At 40.3% G+C, this 18,278-nt stretch overlaps 1 long non-coding RNA gene across 1 annotated transcript in view; it reads right to left on the reverse strand.

Moving 5' to 3' along the window:
• LOC117531693 overlaps positions 1 to 8,915 on the reverse strand; it is an 18,551-nt gene extending 9,636 nt beyond the window's left edge. Inside the window, exons 1-2 of the long non-coding RNA XR_004566702.1 lie at positions 8,905 to 8,915; positions 4,729 to 4,733 (exon numbers count right to left, since the gene is read on the reverse strand). This is a non-coding gene — a long non-coding RNA (uncharacterized LOC117531693). The remainder of the gene's footprint in view (positions 1 to 4,728; positions 4,734 to 8,904) is intronic.
• Positions 8,916 to 18,278: the final 9,363 nt, after the last annotated feature.

Below are 18,278 nucleotides of genomic sequence, written 5' to 3' on the forward strand. Positions count from 1 at the left end.
GACGTCCTGGGTGAATTAAGTCTTAAATTAGGATGTTTTCAGCTCGAAACAGGCTGACGATGGCGCCTGGAAGCGCTGCGCGACATCCGGCTCCGTGAGAAGTCCTTACACCAACAGAAACACCCCATAATCTCTCATCAGCCGTTAAACTTTTCACAGAAAACCAGCTTAATTTCTCGAATAGTGTCCACTCGGATATTCCTCACAGGTCCAGAAAAAATGTTGATAAAGCAACGCGCGCCGTCTCGAGCAGCGTGTGAAACAAAGGAATTCAGCCGAGAGGGCGGGACCACATCTCACTCAAGGCCTGCCCACAGGGAAATGACGTCACCGACACGCGTGAAAAGACTCACGCATGCGCACGAGGGTTCAAGCATGATTGGTGTAATCGCACGTCATTCAAATCCATATAGTTAAAAAAAATAAATAAAAGGGTCGGTTTATTATCTAATAGACCACGTATTATAGGGAGACCCAAGAAAAACAGAACCCATAAAAATTGTAATAAGGTCCAGTACATTTCTTGAAATTTGCTGGACTTAAACTTCAGTGTGTGTACAGTCATTCCTCAATGTTTGTTATGTTGGTCGCTTTGCATAAAAGTCATGTTCTTTCAGAATTATGCTCCAAATGGTATGATGTGTTGGTGAAATAGGCCTCCAGGCAAAATGTCTTTTCCTTGGTTGACCAAGACATGTTGGGGAAGACGATTTAGGATTTATTACAATATATACACTATACTATACTAATATATATATATATACTATATTACAGTTTATATAGATAGATAGATATATTAATAAATAAATAATAATACATTTTGAACATTTCAATAATCATAAAATGAGCTCTGTAAAAAATGTCAAAATTTGAAATAAAATTAAGATTACGAATAGTTGTAATAGATGTAATATGAAATCTGAAAATCTGACCAAACACCTTGATACAAACATAAAAAGGTGGAATCACCTATAGATACCACCTTCAGAGAGCACAAATATAATTAAAATGATGTTAATTATTGTTATTTTCCAAATTTTATAATAATATTAATAAGCTTGCAATGTCACCCACATTTATTCCAAAGAGCTTGATGTAAATGACCTCAGAACGGGGGGTCGGCGGTGTTCTGCTCCAGTGGCGTGCGGCTCTAAAGGTAGAACAGACAGGTTTGATGTTAGCAAATATTAGCTGTGTGCAGGACGTGGGTGTATTCACTTTGACAAACTCATTGCATATTCAGGACCAGATGTTTCCACAGCAGAGGCGAGAGGATGAGGAGGAGTCTGAGGGCGGCTGAATGAAAGGCCTGAGATGGCAGGGTTGCTCTCGGAGGAGCAAGTAATTGGCCCCTCGACGGTAGCGGTGACAGAGGCACATTTCCCCGTGTGTGCGCCCCCGGTTCCCCCTCGGCTCGTCCTCAGCGCCTCTCCTCTCAGATCTGATAAAGGTAAACGTGTAGCAAATTTGTCATTTGATGAGGGAGGATTTCCACAAACAGAGCTGACATGATGAGCCTGTGATCTGCCTGTATGAAAGTCAGCAGGGGCCTAGGTAGGCGGAGATCTCAATCCTCACTCACACACACACACACACACACAGCTGTGTTCACATGCAGCCTCAGTAATTGCTGCCTGCCATCCATATCTTTCCCCTGCTCTGTTTCCGAGTTCCTCGCTCCGGCAGTGTCTATCTCTCCTCCTCAGAGATGTCCTCCTCTCCTTTTTTCCTGCTGCTCTTTTCTCCATCAAATAAAGGGCCCGGCCCTCACCCCAACATCACACTCAATTTCTGACTCTTTCACTTATCTCTGACTACATGCCTGCAGACCACTCAATTATCCGCACTCACCTGCCTGCTTCTAGCGTATGCAAAGAAGAAGAAGAAAAGAATCCAACACTATATTGAGTTAAAAGGGTCGCGAGCTCAGGTTTCAGCTTCAGCTGAGTGATAAAATTTGTGCCACATTCATGTGAGATGCTGCAGGAAGTTGTGTACATTTCTTCTACCCGTTCTCTCGCTGTCACTCCCTCCTAGTGATTCTGTTCCATCTGGTCTGAGATGGAGTCACCGGGTTTGAGTCTGTCCATTCAAACCTAATGGCCCCTTCCCAGTCCCATGACTAATCCTGAGACTCAGGACTCAAACTGCTGCTCTGCTGCTCCTCTGTCTGAGCGAGCTGCCTCTGCTCGTTCAACCCTTTAGTGCCATTTTGGCACGTAAGCAGATTTCTCCTGGAATTAGTTGGTTCTGCTTCTGCTCACATTTTGTTCACCACCGGGGGCAGCACCACCTATAGTAGGAGAAAGCAAGGCACAGAAGAAGAGCCCAGCTAGTGTTAGCATAGCATAAATAACAAATTGTAAAACAAACATACATTTGTCTATTGTGCCTCCTACCACTGATCTTTTACCTACACTAATGTGAAATACCCACAATTCAGTGCGTGCTACATATGCACCATATTGAAAAAGGTGGATTTATCATTTAAAAACTATGCACAACCTTCATCAGACCGACGTGTTTTCAGTACAGACCGAGCGAAAAACACGTAGGTCTGATATCTCGTACAAACCGAGCAAGTGAGATTAATAATTTGTTTATTATATGGCTATTATATAAATAAACAGGCAATCTTACAGTATCGCCCAAATATGAAAGTTGCTGACGGCTCGTAGTCCGACTTGTTGGCTTCACCTCCATGAAGAAATTGCTAACAGATGGTCCAGTCGTAGCTGGTAAATTTTCAATCTGTGTGTTTTTCGAGTGCTGTTTAGATATTTATGGAGTATGTTCATGTCCGACTTGCTTTTTCTAATCATGTTTTTAGCATCTGGTTTGTAACGAAAATACACATTTCGGGCTGATTGTCATGGATACTGGTCCGATATGGGAGAATATCCGACTGGTAATCAGCCAGTCAGAGTGCAGGTAGCATCGCAGTTATAAAAGAATAAATTTTACCACCACAGTGCAAGATGGTGAGTATTGGTTTGGGTTAATGTTATGGATGTAGCAATACTTGAACTTGTATATTTGTGGTCTGGTGTCTGTTTTGGGTTTTCTACGCCAACGGTGACGTCACCTACGTATTTACTGATGAGAACTTTACGTAAATGTTGACATGCAGATGTCTTCCTTTTTGCCACAAATTGAGATGGTTTCTGGCGTTTTGTATTGACAGTCCGGCTTCAGTTTTGAAATGCATCAAACACACATTTCAAAACTGAAGCCGGACTGTCAATAGCAACATCTGAATTTGTGGCAAAAAGGAGGACATCTGGCCACCCTTATTAGCAGAGGTCTGTTTGTCTGATTCTACTAGAAACTCTCCAACAGTATTGCAGTTACTTACAGAGGTCCAACATTATGATTAAATCTAGGCATGTCCTGATCTAACTGAATCCATTTAGAATTGACCAAATATTGATCATGTTGGGTAAATTACATCCACTTCCCTAAATCAGTGCGAGTTTTCTCGTGTTTCATTTTATGCACTGTGCCAGTGTAGTGAGCCACCATTAAGCACTACTGCTGAGTTAAACACAGAAGTACGATAACACACTTCATTGCTTCCAATACAAAAAAAAGTGTATTTTATTCAAATAGATGAACAGTGTGTGTCAGTCTTGTTCTATTTCATAGCACAGTCCAATGCAGCCATGGTGCAACCTTGAGAAGTACATTCACTTTTTGTCTTTAAATACGTGTGGCCCAAGCAGAGGGTCACCCCTTTGAGTCTGGTCTGCTTAAGGTTTCTTCCTCAGAGGGAGTTTTTCCTTACCACTGCTGCTCTGGGGGTTAGTAAGGTTAGACCTTACTTGTGTGAAGCGCCTTGAGACAACTCTTGTGATTTGGCGCTATATAAATGAAAAAAAAAATGAAAATTGAAATTGAAATACGCATCTATTTTATTCACATAGATCATCAACAGCGTGTGTCATAAATGTAATACTTGCAGATCGAGAAAAGCAGATGATGTGAGGAATGAGTGTCTAACGTGGGTTTGCACCATCCCCAAATAGCCCAGATGTTTGGGTAGCTTTATCGGACATGGTTTAAGAAGGAAAAGTAGTAGTAAAACAAGCTTTGGCAGTACAAGATCTGTATCACCTGCCAGATCTGTTCTGCAAATGTACTAATTCTGAGGTTTTGTAACAGACACAGACAGATCGCAAAGGATTTTGGGTAAAAGTGCCTCTGCTAAACACTGATTGGTTCAGTCATTCATTATGTAAACCAACACGTTAATGTGATGTGTGTCGTGTATTGGTGTTTACAGATAAATGTGCTTTTGTAAAATATTCCATTTTTTATTTGTAAAAACAGGCATTTTTATGGAGCCCTGGAAGTGTCATCACAAAATGTTTTGCATGTGGAGAGAATGTGTGCTCATTTTATTAGTGCCGTGCACACGTTTTATGATGTTGTAAAACGTACACTCAATACTGTCTACATAAATGTTGGCTTTACACTGTGCGAGTTTTAGTCCTTTTTCAGATGATTTTTCATTCGTGCGAGAATTTTTGGGACCGAGTTTCAGGTTAATCACGCGTCCTGCATCGTGTAGTGTACATGGAGTAACAAGCTACGTTTAACATCTGACGACCACCTCCTGATCGCCAATCGTATGGTCGAATGAAAATCAAACCTGTTTGATATTATTCTGGTCGGCCGTCGTGACGTTATCCTGCTGCTGAGGGGCTACAAGCGTCCAACCGCTTGCACTGTGCCTGTGCAAACACCGCAGAGCTGTCTTGTAATGTTATTTTTTTGTTGTTGTTTTGTTTTGTTTTTAAACTTAATTTGTAAAAAAAAAAAAAAAAGCCATTTGCAAAGCCAAAAAATTGATTTGACAACCATCTGATATAACTGGGGTCAAAATAAATAGAACACTGCCATTTACTGGTACCCAGATGCTTAGTACTTAGGGCGAACACTGCCATGAACGCTACTGGCCAGTAGATGGCAGGAGAGGCCTTGAAAACTTGCCAAAACAAAATTCCAGATAATCCGTGTCTGCTACATTTCAAATGCGTGGAATTTAACAAACGCAAATACAATAACGACGTCTATAAACCCAGAGAATATATTCACAAGAGTTTTAGGCACTAGAGTTTAATGCTGTTGTCCGCGGAGCCTGAACAGAGTGTCTGAAATGCATTTGTCCTGTCGTGAACGTACTGAGATTAGACTATCCTACCCATAATGCACTGCAAGGCACAACATGTGCTCACAAAACCTTAAAAATTAGCACATTACTTTAAAATTAAAACATATACAAGGTCTGTGAGAAAAGTATCCGACCTTATTATTTTCTTAAAAACCCATATGGATTTGAATCACGTGTGATTACATCAGCCAAGCTTGAAGCCTCGTGGGCATGCAAGAGTTTTTTTTCACGCCTGTCAGTGACGTCATTCGCCTGTGAGCATGCCTTGTGGAAGGAGTGGTCCAGCCCCCTCGTCGGAATTCCTTTGTCTGAGAAGTTGCTGAGAGACTGGCGCTGTGCTTGATCAAAATTTTTTCAAAAACTGTGAGGCACATCCGAGTGGACACCATTCGAGAAATTCAGCTGGTTTTCGGTGAAAATTGTAACGGCTGATGAGAGATTTTGGATTGTTTCTATCGCTGTAAGGACTTCCCACGGAGTGGGACGTCGCGCAGCGCTCCAAGGTGACGTCGTCATCCTGTTTCAAGCTAAAAACCTCCAAATTTAAGCCTCTGTTGACCCAGGACGTCGTGAGAGAACTTTCAGAAGAGGTCGGAATCAGCAGTTTATCTGGACATTCCACTGTTAAAGGAGATTTTTTTAATGAAAGACGTGCCCGCCACAGGACAAACACCTCCGTTGGAAGCCTTAAGGACAAGTTGGAACATGCCCTGCTGTTAAACAATTTCTCAGATACTCACTCAACTGAAGGCCACCAAAAGCCGCCTGGATTTTACAAATGGTTATCAACACGGAGGTGTTTTTCCTGTGGCGGCGCGCCACGCCGGCTGCGGGCCGACACGCCAATCCGTCCGCACGTCTTTCATTAAAAAAATCTCCTTTAACAGTGGAATGTGGAAAAAACTCACGCATGCACACGAGGGTTCAAGCTTGGCTGATGTAATCACACGTGATTCAAATCCATATAGTTTTTAAAAAAAATAAAACTGTCGGTTTCTTTTCTAATAGACCTCATATCTGATTTATTTATTTTTTATTTATATAGTGCCAAATCACAACAAACAGTTGCCCTAAGGCACTTTATATTGTAAGGCAAGGCCATACAATAATTACGTAAAAACCCCAATGGTCAAAACGACCCCCTGTGAGCAAGCACTTGGCGACAGTGGGAAGGAAAAACTCCCTTTTAACAGGAAGAAACCTCCAGCAGAACCAGGCTCAGGGAGGGGCAGTCTTCTGCTGGGACTGGTTGGGGCTGAGGGAGAGAACCAGGAAAAAGACATGCTGTGGAGGGGAGCAGAGATCAATCACTAATGATTAAATGCAGAGTGGTGCATACAGAGCAAAAAGAGAAAGAAACACTCAGTGCATCATGGGAACCCCCCAGCAGTCTAAGTCTATAGCAGCATAACTAAGGGATGGTTCAGGGTCACCCGATCCAGCCCTAACTATAAGCTTTAGCAAAAAGGAAAGTTTTAAGCCTAATCTTAAAAGTAGAGAGGGTGTCTGTCTCCCTGATCCGAATTGGGAGCTGGTTCCACAGGAGAGGAGCCTGAAAGCTAACCCTAGGAACTACAAGTAAGCCTGCAGTCTGAGAGCGAAGTGCTCTATTGGGGTGAAATGGTAGTATGAGGTCCCTAAGATAAGATGGGACCTGATTATTCAAAACCTTATAAGTAAGAAGAAGAATTTTAAATTCTATTCTAGAATTAACAGGAAGCCAATGAAGAGAGGCCAATATGGGTGAGATATGCTCTCTCCTTCTAGTCCCCGTCAGTACTCTAGCTGCAGCATTTTGAATTAACTGAAGGCTTTTCAGGGAACTTTTAGGACAACCTGATAATAATGAATTACAATAGTCCAGCCTAGAGGAAATAAATGCATGAATTAGTTTTTCAGCATCACTCTGAGACAAGACCTTTCTAATTTTAGAGATATTGCATAAATGCAAAAAAGCAGTCTTACATATTTGTTTAATATGCGCTTTGAATGACATATCCTGATCAAAAATGACTCCAAGATTTCTCACAGTATTACTAGACGTCAGGGTAATGCCATCCAGAGTAAGGATCTGGTTAGACACCATGTTTCTAAGATTTGTGGGGCCAAGTACAATAACTTCAGTTTTATCTGAGTTTAAAAGCAGGAAATTAGAGGTCATCCATGTCTTTATGTCTGTAAGACAATCCTGCAGTTTAGCTAATTGGTGTGTGTCCTCTGGCTTCATGGATAGATAAAGCTGGGTATCATCTGCGTAACAATGAAAATTTAAGCAATGCCGTCTAATAATACTGCCTAAGGGAAGCATGTATAAAGTGAATAAAATTGGTCCTAGCACAGAACCTTGTGGAACTCCATAATTAACCTTAGTCTGTGAAGAAGATTCCCCATTTACATGAACAAATTGTAATCTATTAGATAAATATGATTCAAACCACCGCAGTGCAGTGCCTTTAATACCTATGGCATGCTCTAATCTCTGTAATAAAATTTTATGGTCAACAGTATCAAAAGCAGCACTGAGGTCTAACAGAACAAGCACAGAGATCAGTCCACTGTCTGAGGCCATAAGAAGATCATTTGTAACCTTCACTAATGCTGTTTCTGTACTATGATGAATTCTAAAACCTGACTGAAATTCTTCAAATAGACCATTCCTCTGCAGATGATCAGTTAGCTGTTTTACAACTACCCTTTCAAGAATTTTTGAGAGAAAAGGAAGGTTGGAGATTGGCCTATAATTAGCTAAGATAGCTGGGTCAAGTGATGGCTTTTTAAGTAATGGTTTAATTACTGCCACCTTAAAAGCCTGTGGTACATAGCCAACTAATAAAGATAGATTGATCATATTTAAGATCGAAGCATTAAATAATGGTAGGGCTTCCTTGAGCAGCCTGGTAGGAATGGGGTCTAATAGACATGTTGATGGTTTGGATGAAGTAACTAATGAAAATAACTCAGACAGAACAATCGGAGAGAAAGAGTCTAACCAAATACCGGCATCACTGAAAGCAGCCAAAGATAACGATACGTCTTTGGGATGGTTATGAGTAATTTTTTCTCTAATAGTTAAAATTTTATTAGCAAAGAAAGTCATGAAGTCATTACTAGTTAAAGTTAAAGGAATACTCGGCTCAATAGAGCTCTGACTCTTTGTCAGCCTGGCTACCGTGCTGAAAAGAAACCTGGGGTTGTTCTTATTTTCTTCAATTAGTGATGAGTAGTAAGATGTCCTAGCTTTACGGAGGGCTTTTTTATAGAGCAACAGACTCTTTTTCCAGGCTAAGTGAAGATCTTCTAAATTAGTGAGACGCCATTTCCTCTCCAACTTACGGGTTATCTGCTTTAAGCTGCGAGTTTGTGAGTTATACCACAGAGTCAGGCACTTCTGATTTAAAGCTCTCTTTTTCAGAGGAGCTACAGCATCCAAAGATGTCTTCAATGAGGATGTAAAACTATTGACGAGATACTCTATCTCACTTACAGAGTTTAGGTAGCTACTCTGCACTGTGTTGGTATATGGCATTAGAGAACATAAAGAAGGAATCATATCCTTAAACCTAGTTACAGCGCTTTCTGAAAGACTTCTAGTGTAATGAAACTTATTCCCCACTGCTGGGTAGTCCATCAGAGTAAATGTAAATGTTATTAAGAAATGATCAGACAGAAGGGAGTTTTCAGGGAATACTGTTAAGTCTTCAATTTCCATACCATAAGTCTGATATTTTCACTTCATAAAACTTCAGACATGACAGTAATTTTAAATAACTTGTCCAAAATTAGTTTGGTTAAAATTTGAACCATAAGTTAAAAATATATGCCTCTGGATGACTTAGGTGGTATTGCCAGCATATCGGTATGGTGTTAAAGGAAATGACTTTTTTTTTTTTTGGTGACCAGTTCTCCTTTGTCTGCAGAGGATAGAGACGTTTTTTATAATAGCAGCGCTCTTCTGTTTGCAGAGGGTAAAATTGTACATCTGTTACAAAATTTTTAACAGGTAGGTGCTGAACTGATTTTAAATTTTAAAACATTTTAATTTTAAATGCTTGTTGCTGTTCAACTTTGTTTATCGGTCTAAAAGTTATCGGACAAAAATTAATCGGAAGATAATTGGTCCGTTAATGGTTTTTAAAGTTATTTAAAAAGATAATCCAATAATGAAAACATTATCTTCAATAATTATTTGTTATCGGATTATCGGAGCTGTGCCCACCACTGGCAATAACTAGTACTAAGTTGTATTCATTGATATTTCTTAAGAAAACAGACCCTTGCTGTAAACAGCATAAACACAAAACACTGCCAGTTTTTTTGCACATGTGATCGGATCCGGCGGGAGGTACGGATCTGGTACTGACACGCTTAATCCACTTGTAATATTAAAATCGTCATCGACTGGATCATAGTACACTTAGATTCAGTTAGGGGTTTGTGTATCTATGTCTTTATACCTTTAACTTTAAAATAAACCTTTGATTTGTTATACTACTATTTCGCTCAAAACTGGTGGAAATATGACCTGTTTGGTTATTGTTATCATTGTTGTTGTCTGTCTGGTTTTGCAACTATTTTAGCAGAAATACCTGTTGGTTAGAACGCATAATGCAAAAGATTACAAATGAATAAATGAGTGGAGTAAAAGCCTTTCAAACTAGTGCCTCTCAAATTAGTAAAAAAAAAAAAAAAGAAACCACATCTTATACTCCGGAAAATACAGCATTTATTGTCTTGTATGTACTATATGTGCCCCATATTTGCGTTGAGTAACTCTATAGTGTGATTTTGGTTGGTATCGAACCCCGGACTCCTCGAACTAAAGACTAGAACTCTACCAGGTCAGCCAAAGGGGAATTTCCCGTTAGCCAAGCTAGCGGGAACATCTTTTCAATCCGGACTTCACCTTGCTACACATACGTACATAGTATGCAGCCAGAGCTTGACCTCAGCTTGCTGAGGTCAACACTGTGCAGGCCGAACAACAAACCGGTTCAACTCGTGACAGCGGCTTCATTAAAAAGCGCGGCACTCTGGAACATCATTAGAGAGATCGCTCTCCTGGCTGGGTGAGGTCCTCTGTGGAGGGAGCGGGGCGGGGGTGTGGGAGCAGGGGGTTCAGAGGAGAACAGAACTTTATTAATGGAGTGCTTCTCCGTGCAAGTCACTCAGCTTTGAAAGCCAAGCCCCCCGGGTGAGGACTCTGAAGTGCAGGAATCAGACATGCACAATCGGTTCCACTCCTTAAATCGTTTTTAGAATCATATCTATTTGAGCAGCCTATCCTTAATTTATTTCTCTATCAGTTAGTGGGTTGTGATCTGGCGAAGTGCTTCGGGAGCAGGAGGCTGAATGGTGGGATGGAGACGGCCGCTCTGTGTCTCTCTGTGTTCTGCTCCTGCTCTGATTTTCACACACTGTCTCCCCTCCCTGCACCCTCGCCAACCGTTTAGGCGCTGCCTCACACTAATTTGCCCATCACGCTTGCTGTCTGGTCCTTTACGGTTGGAGATGTTTTGATGTGTCTCTCGGCTGACTGTCTCCGCTGGCACTGTCTCAACTACAATTAAGAATATTCAGATAATAAGACAAATGTCAAGAGTAACTGAACGGCTGAGGAATCTGCACTGGTGGAAAACGTGAGCGCTGCACGCAGCAAGAAAGACGTGGTGCCAAATGTGTCACATTTACAGCGAGAGGTACGCGTGCACCTCAAAACTAGAGCAGGCAAATTTAGCAGCTGCATAAAAAAATCAGATATGTTGCTTGGAAGCCACTGATGCCACCAACCGTTAGTGCATCTTCAGTTACGAATTGAATTTTGCTTTCCTGCCACAGGCGGTTCTAGTATAAGACTTAATGGGACTGCAGCCCCCCCTCACCAAATAATTAGCCCTCCAGATGGCGCATCATTCTAAGAAAAGATATTCCCTCATTTGGTGTTTTGACAATGGAGATAGAGAGTACTTTAAAACACATCAGTCTCCCATCGATGTTCAACTGAGTCGAGATCTGATGACTGCAAATACTCAGGTTCATAATGTTCTGGTCCTAGTTTTGATTTGAATTCTGTAGCAATTTGTAGAACTATACATTTTTAAAGGGCATACAGTCGGCAATCAGAAAATGAATTATTCAATTTTCCCGAAGGCTACCATGGTGATCATTTTGGATTTGTAAAAATGGCTACTTAAAATATCAGTTTTTCAATGTCTTGGCTTCTAAATGACAGAAGATCTCAACTTCATTGTCTCACTACATATTTTCATGGCCAAGGAATCCAATGGTGCTAAATACTAAAATGTATATGTGGGAAAAGTCACATTTATGAGTGGCCATTTTGGATTTTTGAATGATTTTTGCCCACATGTACGTTTTTGTAATTAGTGCCACTGGATTTCTTGGCCCGAAACTGTGCGTTTGGCCACGGGAAACAAGATCCTAGATCATCTAGAAGCTGAGATATTGAAAAACTGCCAATTAAGTTCCCATGTTTTACAAATTCAAGACAGCCAATGTGGTGGCTTCCAGAAAAATGGAATCATTCATTTTCTGATTGGCTGTTGTATCCGCTTTTCAAAAATATATAGTTTTATTAATGTAAATAAATTTCCAAAGAAATTACATAACAAACCTGAGTAAAAGACATTTTCAATACATGCAGTGACCCTCTCGTGCTCCGTGGATGTGGGGCTTGTCACTGTTCTTCTCCGCTCATTTATTCTGAATGAGATAAAAGAAAAACAGACTGGAATCACTGCCAAAATGTACTTGGTGTTTTTTAACATCAGCATTATCTCTATGCAAAATCACATGGCGATCCAACCTCCTACCTCTCAGCTTTAATCTACGCAACAGACTGAAAGGGATCATCGAAGAGTTGAAGGATCAAATCCCAAATGTGAGCAAGTTACTGAACCCCAAACAAACACAAAATCACATTTGGCCAAAACAAAACAAAACCCTGAACTTGTTCAATTACTTTTGGTCCCTTCAAAGAACATTGTTAGTCATTAAAATCCTCTATGTGGATTTACAAGATCACCAGCATGTGGGTGCCACGTGCATTTACCCACAAGGCCTTTCTGCAAGGCCGGATTCAACGCCACCCTGTGGCTTACTCCAGGGGTCACCCTGTTTGACACTTCCCACAATCCCTTTGGAAAAAAGGGAGTGTCTGTCAGCGACAGGAAAAATGTGCCAGGCCACCATGGCAGCCCCCCCCCCCCCCCCCCCCCCCACACACACACACACGGCCCAGACCTCCACCCTGTGGACTCAGCAAGTGATTAGTTGGGGATTAAAATATTTGCTGTGCAAATATCTGCCTTGGCTGTCTGACCCGACATCGTAGTTCAAAGACGTGGGCTTAAACAACTTTTTACTTGACAAACCATCAGGACATCTTCACACAACAGCAACAACGCTGGCGATGAATCGTTTTCGAACCTTCAGTGGGATTAAAGGGGGCGTTCCTTATTTCACTGTAACCTTTGAGTTTTAAAAGTAAAAACAGACTGAAACAGACTTGTTGAAAAATTCTGCTTGAAACTACAGCTCAAGTCTGGGGATGTGAAATTCACGTAACTGCTTCCTGCTAGCATAGGCAGCTGTAGCGTGGGGCATAATGGGGCTGTTTCCCCTCATTGAATTCCAATATCTTCACCATATAACTCCAACAGAAATGTCAGATTTCCTGTCTACAGTCCTTCTCTCATCCTCCTTTTCTAACACGGTCTGATCCCGTCCTATAGTGCCCCCAGGTCCCAAACCACTCATGCATTATTGTCAATACACTGCACAGTGCACAGGCATCAACTGAGTGATTTTGTACCGCTCACATATGTACAGTGTAAAAAAAACAAACAAGCAAAAAACTTTTCGTAGAAAAAAATGGCAGCGTCAGTTACAAAAATAATTCTGACAAAAAAGTACAGCAGAAATATGTAAAAACCTTAATAGAGCAACTTGTAAATTTTATAGTATAAAGCTGTTGTAATGTACAAAAAAAATTACATTTTAACCCCTTAACGCCTGAATTTATATAGCTGTATATAAAAAATGTTTTGTGTGTGTTTTTGCCTTTAAGTAGATGGTAAATAATGTTGAGATTATTCATTTCACTTTTGCACAAAAAATAAATAGTAATTTTGGTATTATGGTAATAATTTATGTTATAATGTGATAATAATAATACTGGTATGTTGCAAATATGCGACAACAGGCATACTGGTCAATTTGGTATGTTGCATATTTGAGTCAAATATTGTAGCATATATGCTACAATATAGGCGTTAAGGGGTTAAACCAGTAAATCCAATTGTGTTTTTTATTTTATTTTATTTATTGATTGATTGATTGCTAAATTAACGCTGTCAAGTATTTCCTCATTCAGTGTATTCAGTGTTATTTTGTTGTGCTGCTCCCATTTTGCTCATTTTGCATGTCAGCTTTCCTTCCATTTTATCAATAGGATAAAATGTGTTCTGCAGTTCATCACATTTTCAGACTAACTAACTAACTAACAGATTTACAAGCAATTAGTCTGCTTACTTCCCCAAATGAATGTCCCTGGTTCAAGGCTTTTGTTACCCTGTTCTCTTTATATTATTATTATTAGTAGTAGTAGTAGTAGTAGTATTAGTATTAGTATTATTATTATTACTTAATTTTTGTTTTTGCTTTTTTTTTGCAAAGTACAACAGTTTGATACTGTAAAATTTACAGTATATTCTGTAAAGGTATATACATTTTTTATAGTATTTTTTTACATAATTTTTCTCTGTGGCGGTGCCAAGGGGGGGCTTGGGAGAGCTTAAGCCCCCCCAATAATGAGCCAAGCTCCCCTCCCCCCCTCAATAATTCTGCCAATAATGTGAATAGCGACTGACATATTTGTGGATCTCACCTGCAGTTTTGCGCTGAGAATGTCTCAATATTGCGTAACTGAGCAAAATGATGAATGTGTGTGTTCGGTGATCCACCAATGCTGAATCACCCTTCACAAACAGAATTTTCAGTTTTGCAAATAAACATTTATTTGTAAAAACCCACACACAAGTTACAAATCAAGAAATTTGTGTTTGTGGATCACAAAGCACATGTACAAATCAAAGGATATTTGGGCTATATTGTATACAAACTTCATAAAGAATCACTTTTTTGTATATTGTTTACAACTAAGTTTCTCAGGCTATATCTTTTACTTACTTTTATCAAATGGTTATGACCTCGGTGTTAAATTGGCAATAAATCTTTGATATAGACGATTTGTGTAAGGTTGATTCCATGCATTGTCTTGAGAACCATTTCAGTGAATTCACTTTGTATACCTACGATGTGCAAGTTTACTGAACTTGCAGTCATTCTAAGTGATGTGTGTGTGCACTGATACCACATTTTAGAGGAGCACGGGTGACTAAAACATATACCTTGGTATTTATAGAATTTAAAATTCTTCTTCTTACTTATAAGGTTTTGAATAATCAGGTCCCATCTTATCTTAGGGACCTCATAGTACCATATCACCCCAATAGAGCGCTTCGCTCTCAGACTGCAGGCTTACTTGTAGTTCCTAGGGTTTGTAAGAGTAGAATGGGAGGCAGAGCCTTCAGCTTTCAGGCTCCTCTCCTGTGGAACCAGCTCCCAATTCGGATCAGGGAGACAGACACCCTCTTTACTTTTAAGATTAAGCTTAAAAACTTTCCTTTTTGCTAAAGCTTATAGTTAGGGCTGGATCAGGTGACCCTGAACCATCCCTTAGTTATGCTGCTATAGACGTAGACTGCTGGGGGGTTCCCATGATGCACTGAGTGTTTCTTTCTCTTTTTGCTCTGTATGCACCACTCTGCATTTAATCATTAGTGATTGATCTCTGCTCTGATTTGATTTGATTTGATTTATAAAGCAATTTACTATATATTGTTCATTTCGACGACATTTTGTGGAGCCCCTCCAACTTTTACCCCAGCTCCCCCTCAGTCCCCCCCAACAGAAATTTCCTGGCGCTGCCACTGATTTTTCTGGCAACCACAACTGCCGGGTTTTGTTTTGTTTTTTAATAAAAACAACAGATTTTTTTTTTTTTTACATAGTGTATTTTGTTATTACACCTGCGTGCAGTAGCACCACATGTGGGGTATTTTTAAGGTCCGATGTGTCTGTCTATCCATCAGTTCAATTCAAGTTATTCACTGTGATGAGCAACACAATCAACAAAGAGAAGAAACATTTGCAAATGGCCACCTTAAATACCCTTTCTCATGATTGGATTCACCTGTGTAAGGAGGTCAAGGGTCAGTGAGCTTACCAAACCAATTTTGTGTTCCAATAATTAGAATAAATAAATAAATAATTATTCAAATTAATAAAATGACAAGAGTGCCCAAATTTATGCACCTGCCTAATTTTGTTTAAATAATTATTGCACACTTTCTGTAAATACTAGAAACTTCATTTCACTTCTCAAATATCAGTGTGTTTGTCTGCTATATGATATATTTAACTGAAATTCAGATCCAGATAAACATTGATTTATAAAGGAAAGTCATGAAAATTACCAGGGGTGCCCAAACTTTTTCATACAACTGTATTTATCATGAGGAAAATGCTGAATGCAGGTGGACAAGTTTCCAAGTACATAATGGCCCCTGGGGGCCAAACAAAATGCCCCCTGAGGACCTGCAACACTCAGCAAATTAAGAGCGAGCTCTGCTGCTGGAGTCGTCCACCTCAGCAGCTGCCACCTCCCTGTGGAACAATACAACGTGCACAGGCACCGCAGAGCCCTCAGCTCAGCTCCACTTATTCCTTTTTTATGATTCCCAACTCAGGGGGCTAATATAGTTTTGCTTCCGACAGTCATTTGGCACTGAGTGTTCTTAATTTCTTGCACCCTGTCTCTCCTTCCTACCTTTTCTTTGTGTCTCGTGGGGGCGGGCGAGTCTTGTCGGAAAACTGCAAAGGTTTAATTACTTTTTGTTGAATTCATTAAGGAGGAGAAAGTTCTTTGGGAACAAAGGTGAGGCTGGCTGGAGGCAGCGGTCGAGGACGCGAGCAGGGCAAAGGCAAAGCGTCAGAGCAGCCAGGCGGCCTCAGGAGATTTAATTTAGAGTGGGTCTCCTGGAGAGCCCACCGAGTTTAGAGCCGGGCCTCACATCCACTGGTCGGAGGTTCTTATTGGTACCGAGTCGACAGCGATTCATCACTGTCACACCTCCCTCAGAACGCACACGGAGGAGGGACAGCATCAACACGCAAGTCCTTAGAAACCTACGAGACACTCTGCAGGATGGAGCTGTAAAGCCGTGAGGACAGTTTGCTATAAATTACTAGAAAAAAAAAAATAATAATTTCTCTCAGAAAGTAAAAGAAATGTCTGATTTGTGACGATGCTTTGATGCATAGCCTGCAGCTGCACCATCGAAACAACAAATGTTTCCGTTTTTATGCCCTGAGAGCTGCTGGTTTTGAACGAGAAAACATTTAGAGAGAGAGAGAGAGAGAGAGAAATCATCGGAGGTACTGAGACAGTCATTACACCGATTGGGATGAAAACTAAACTGTTCATGTCATAGCTGCAAGTAATAATGAAGCTCTGCAATCAACTGAACTTAAAAATATTCCAATCAGGCAATAAATAGTAACAAAAAAAAGTTTTGTGTGTATCTTATTTAACAACTGCGTGAACGGTTTTCTGTGTGTTCCACCAGCAGAACACACCATAATTATTCACCAGTTTGCTAAAATACCACAGATGCAACAAAAATTAAATGTCTGAAATTGGATATTGTTTTTACATTTGTTTGTTTTAATAGCTAACGCATGTGCGTGTTCAAGAGCTGTGCATCCTTTGCACAGAGCCGGGATGTCCCACACACACACCCTATGTGTGACTGTTACACATGCAGACATTTATTCTTATTTATACATCTTTATTCTACTCAGCCTCTGTGCTGGAACGGCTTTTTGGAACAGCAGTCTGTTAAGCGCAATCAGTTAACATAAAAGATTCAAACTCGAGGATAGGTTTACTGAGCTTGAATTTGCAGACGGTGCTGTGAGCTTTACAGAGTCAATGCAACACTTGTGAATCTGAGTGAAGAAACAGAGTGTCTGGGTTTGTTGATTAGGTTTGAGCGACTTCCTGGACACAGCCATCAGAAATATATATGTATGTGGTGTAAGTATTGAACTCGTAGAGATGTTCACTTATGGTAAAAATGGACTGCATTTATATAGTGCTTTTCCATCTCTATCAGAAGCTCAAAGTGCTTTACAGTAATGCTGCACATTCACATATTCACACACACGCTGATGTCAGGATGTTGCCATGCAAGGCTCTCACTACAGACTTGACTTCCGTGTATCCATTTCCTGACATATTTAAACAAAATAAGCTGTACAAGTGATGATATGTGCTTGCTATTGTTGGGCAGTATGTCCTACCCAACAGTTTATTCTGATAACATTTTAAGGGATTTTACCAGGTTTCCCGAAATTCCTCATAAATAAATGTGAGACGAGTTTGCAGACACCAACTCATGAAACTGGCAATGTCTAGGTTTGTAAATCAAGGGCCATAACTCTGCCAGATTGTGTCAATCTGGTACAATATTAAAAGATGAGTATTATCAATCTATAACAAAGATTTGTACCAAGTTACATGAAATTCCTACTAAAAATGTGAAAGGAGTTGATTTGAGAATGCAGGCATCCAAGCAACTGGTAGTGTCTAAGTATGTTAATAAAGGACCATACCTCTGCCAGAATGTGTCAATCTGGTACAATATTACAATACGAGTATTATCAACCTATAACAAGGATTTGTACCAAGTTACATGAAATTCCTACTAAAAATATGAAAGTACGAGGTCTGTCCATAAAGTATAGGTCCTTTTTATTTTTTTCAAAAACTATATGGATTTCATTCATATGTTTTTACGTCAGACATGCTTGAACCCTCGTGCGCATGTGTGAGTTTTTCCACGCCTGTCGGTGACGTCATTCGCCTGTGAGCACTCCTTGTGGGAGGAGTCGTCCAGCCCCTCGTCCGAATTCCTTTGTCTGAGAAGTTGCTGAGAGACTGGCGCTTTGTTTGATCAAAATT

Source organism: Thalassophryne amazonica, chromosome 19 (genome assembly GCF_902500255.1).
Source record: "Thalassophryne amazonica chromosome 19, fThaAma1.1, whole genome shotgun sequence".
In the NCBI taxonomy this organism is placed as follows: Eukaryota; Metazoa; Chordata; class Actinopteri; order Batrachoidiformes; family Batrachoididae; genus Thalassophryne; species Thalassophryne amazonica.